Below are 4,868 nucleotides of genomic sequence, written 5' to 3'. Positions count from 1 at the left end.
CATTGTGGGTTTTTTTTGTTTAGTCTTTGCTTCGTTGCTTTGATTTGGGATTTCTTTTGCATTAAGACGTTGCGCACAAAATTACAGATATAACGGTGACTTAGCTGCTCGTTGGATAAACCCATGGACCTTAGAAAAGATCAACGCTACTCGGATGTAAGCACCCGTGTATAACACAATAGGCAAAATTACGCTTGCTAACCTTTCCACATCACAGGCTTCACATTAAATAATCATTTTTTCAAATACTCACCATGATCCGAGACCGTTTAAATATTTTGTTACTCTGAAAATATGGCAGTATGAAGCTAAACCTTTAGCTTGACGGCTAAAGCAATGCTAAGATTTACACGAAAACGATCAGCGAACATCGTTAAAGTACTATTGGTCTACATTCTTCTTCTATGGTAGCAGCCTGGGCAGAGTAACAGCCAACTCTACACTGCGCCATCTGTTGGCACCAATTACAGTAGAAAACATTATTACGACAGCACGTTTTTTGGGGAAAATAACAGAGATTGAAACTTTATTGATAATTTGTCCAAGTTGAAAAATGCCCCCCTCCAAAAATATCACGTGACAACCTCATTGCCTTACAGAATTACGACGTCACACACATGTAGAATCTTACCACCATTCTGATCCTTTGATCCTTTGATCCTTAAAACGCATAAATAGGGGTGAAGAGCAACGACTTTTAGTCCGTTTCTCGCAGCGTTGATGTGTGCAGCATTGAACCGTTCGCCAGAAAAGCCTTTTGAAATATTTGGATCCTTTGCAATTGTAACTGTATCCACACCCAACATGTCTCAAACAAATCCAAAGGGACAAGAAGTTGACCCCTACGCTCTTCCCTGGGATGAGCCACTAGACTCTTCCCTTTCCTCTCTTCCTTGGTGTGACCAAGTGGAACTAGAGGAAAAGCGTTTGGAAGAAATGGAGGATGAAGCGCTCAGAAACACCGAGAAGATTAAGTTCTTGATGGAGGAAAATGAGCGAAAGAGCGCTGAACTAAAAAAATTGTCATACCAGCTTCAAGAAAAGGAAGCTGTTATTGAGGAGAAACAACAAGATCTCCATGACATGGACAAGAAGAACCAGGAGCTCCAAAGAAAGCTTGATCAAGCTCTGCAACAAAATAAAAAAGTCATCCAAGAAAAGATACAAGATGGCATGAAGAAGAGAGGGCTGCAGAGCAATCTCCGAGACATGGAGCTAATGTACAGTGCAGACAAAAAAAAGCTTGATCGCACACTGCAAGAAAATGAAAAGCTTCTCCAAGAGAAAAGGCAACAGGAGTTAAAACAAAAACAAATGCATTCCAATCTTCAGCGCATCAAGCAACACAATGAAAGCTTGCAAGGAAAGCTTCATGAAGCTCTGCGACAAAATAGAAAACTCCTCCAAGAGAAGAAAGAAGACAGCATGAAGAAGAGAGGGCTGCACTCCAATCTCCGAGACATGGAGCTAATGTACAGTGTAGACAAAAAAAGGCTTGATCGCACAGAGCAAGCAAATGAGAAGCTTCTCCAAGAGAAAAGTGAACAAGAAATCAAACAAAAACAAATGGATTCCAAACTTCACAGCATCAAGCAACAAAATGAAAGCTTGCAAGGAAAGCTTGATGAAGCTCTGCGGCAAAATGAAGAAATCCTTCAAGAGAAAGAGCAGCTGGACAGAAAGCAGGGAGACATGGAGTGCCAACTCCAGCTCATGGAGGGAAACGACAGGATGCTGCAGGTAAAGTTCGATGAGACACTGCATAAATATCAAGACCTGCTTCAAGAGAGAGAACAGCTGGTCATTAAGCAGAGAGAAGAAAAACTTCTTCTCCAGGAGTTTGAGAAGAAAAACCAAAACCTGCAAGAACTTTACAACAAAATGAAGTTCAAAGCATCTGAGCTGGAAGGAGAAAATGAAAAACTGCAAAAGCAGGAGGCAACATCTAAAGTGCTGAAAGAAAGGTTGGAAGAAAAACAAGCCAAAATAGAAGAAGTGGAGAAAAAATGCAACAAGCTGCAGAAGGAAAACACCGAAACAATCGAGGAGCTGAAAATCCTCATCCTCGAGAAAAAGGTGCTTGTGGAAAAGCAGCTGGAGAAAAAGAAAAAACGCTTCTGCTTCTTCTGGAGGAAGAACACTCCTTCTTTCACTACTGCCAATGTCACCTCTTCTTCCCCCACCTCTGTTCCAGCTTAATCCCCCCCCTCCCTTTAACTACTAACACCTCCCCCATCTCCCTCCCCTCTTTTCACATTCACCCCCCAACCAGTCCCGACAGTTGACTGCCCCCTCTAGAGCCTGGTTCTGTCATAGGTTTCTTCCTTTAAAGGGAGTTTTTCCTATCCACTGTCGCCTAGTGCTTGCTCAGAGGGGATTGTTGGGGTTTTCTCTCCTCTCTCCCTTTACTTTACGCTCTTCTTTACATCCCCCCCCCCCCACCCCCACCTTTTCTTTTTTCTTAATAATTGAACAATAAAAACAGTTGGCCGCTAATTAAATGTGTCAAATCAATGTCTTTATTCGAGAATACAAGAAATGGGTAATAGCTGCATGTGTGTTTGTGTGTGTGCATAATATGCATACTTTACGTGTTGGATCCAAATCCCACAAGGAATTAAATAAAACAAGAAGACAAACAAAAACAAATATTTCTCTCCCTTCCCAGGTCAGGAATCAGGATGAGGAAGAAATGAGGTCAGATCAGTGCAGGTTTTTGCACTACTGACATAAAGTTTCTGCTGATTAAAAAAAGTATGTCGATATTTCTGAAATACATTTGCAAACAAATAACTTTGACAACTTGTGTTTTTTCATAAAAGAAAAAAGAAAAATCAGAGAGCAGAGCTGGTAAAACAGCTTAGCTCCGCAGGTTACAGGAGATCAGATGCCAAATACTTTTCATGACAGTCTTCGTTATTGCATAAATCTCCCCTTTTATCATTGATCAGTAAATCACTGCATATAAATTCATCTAACCGTTATAATTTCATGAGTAAAGATTCTCAGATGACTGAATGGCGGTTTTAGTAAATGTTGAACTTTATTGTGATTTCTATTTTTAGAATCAATAGCACACATTTTGATTTAGTTTTGCAAGCTGCTGATTTCACACAGATCCACTGCCCAAACGTGCCTTTGAGTTTTTCATCATTTAACAAGAATAGGCTCAGGCAATCATTGTGGAATTAGGCTTTGGGAAGGTCTGGGGACAGGTATGATGGTGGTGGTTTTAAAGCACTGTGGCACAACAGCTTGACTCAGGGAGATGTTAAAGATGCCCGCTAGGACATCAGTCAGCTGGTCAGCACGGGCTCCGAGCATGCGTCCAGGTATATTGTCTGGTCCAGCAGCTTTGTGTGGGTTGACTTTAGTGAGAGTCCTTCTCACACTGGCCGTGGACAGGGACAGCACTTGGTTGTCTGGCAAGGGGGTGGCCCTCTATAGTCCGTCTTGCGTCCCATTTAAACAAGTGCGTGTTCACACTGCCCCTGGATGTCCTGGCCTCTGAGGATAAGGTGTACGGCTCCTGGTTGTCAACTGACCAATTTATCATGGCAAAGTCTGTGGTGGACAAAAGACAAGAGGCTGATTATAAAAATGATCCATGCACGCCTTATGACCTACAGCATGTACAGTTAACACAGCTAAATGGCTGTGAAATTGTAAAATTACTTTTGAAATAAAGCTATTCAAAGTCAATTAACTGTGACTATAATAATAGCAATGTTAGCCAGCAAACAAAACGTTAGCACTAATTAAAATAAGCTGCTAGGTGATGTTACTGTTTCAAGTTCTCTCATTGTTTGACATGTAGGGCAGATATTTTGGTGACACTGAGATTAGCCAGACACTAAACAGCAGTGTAATATCAACGCTAGATTAGATGTTTTCTAATCCGATAAAATGACATTATTCCTGTTTATAGAAGATGTTTGTCGTCTGTTTGTTTGACTGACAGGAACAGGAAATAGTGGTTGGAAATTACTGTTGGTGTTACATGAGGGTAAAGAAGGGCTTTAAGCACCTGGGTAAAAACTGGACCCATGATGAAACACTACAACAAGTACAACATATTCTTCAGTTTTAATATGTGACCATACTGTGCAGACTGCTGATGAGTTACACGGTTACATTTCATTAATCATTGTTAAACTAAAGTGGTAAGCAGTTACTTTATCCTTTCACTTAAAATTTCCAGGAAAAACACTACCTTGGCTACTTTTGTGCTTACATTTGATCTATGCTGGGTCACTACTTTTGCACTATAATGCTGCTGCTGACACCTTGGTTCACACTGACAATTAGAAAAAAGCTGATAGGAAAAGAAGGATGGAAAATGCCTGGAATTTAGTTACACTTGCAAATACTGCTGCCGCCAAACTGCAAGCATCAATAAAATGTTACAGTATTGTTTTCTATATCTGTGCATATATCCTTATTGGTAGCTTTCTCGAAATAGAAGATCTTCATTTTAAAAAAAAATCTCTGATAACATTGCTGAAGCTAGCGCCCACCCCTACTGCGCGTACTGCAAATATAAACCTGATATATACTTACATCATGAAGCAGTTGATGTCTGGTTTCCGACAAATACAGTAAAGAGGTGCGTTCTCCCCCTCCATACCAGTGTTCTCAGGCACTGGTACATGGTCAGTGTCAGACACTTCACTGTCCTACAACATACCACATAGGACCACATTAGAAATGACATGTATATAAACATCATTCATTTTCTCCTACTTATTTTATTCAGGTTGTATTCCAGCTGTCATAGGGCAAAAGTACACCCTGGACAGGTCGCCTGTCTGTTGGAGGGTTATTAGAGAGACTCGGACAACCACTCACACCAACAGCCAACTAAGCTA

This window comes from Perissodus microlepis, unplaced genomic scaffold (genome assembly GCF_051167445.1).
Source record: "Perissodus microlepis isolate ML-2025 ecotype Zambia unplaced genomic scaffold, ASM5116744v1 scaffold_52, whole genome shotgun sequence".
Taxonomy (NCBI): domain Eukaryota; kingdom Metazoa; phylum Chordata; class Actinopteri; order Cichliformes; family Cichlidae; genus Perissodus; species Perissodus microlepis.
The sequence above is the reverse complement of the archived record's forward strand: the minus strand, read 5'-3'. Positions refer to the sequence as shown.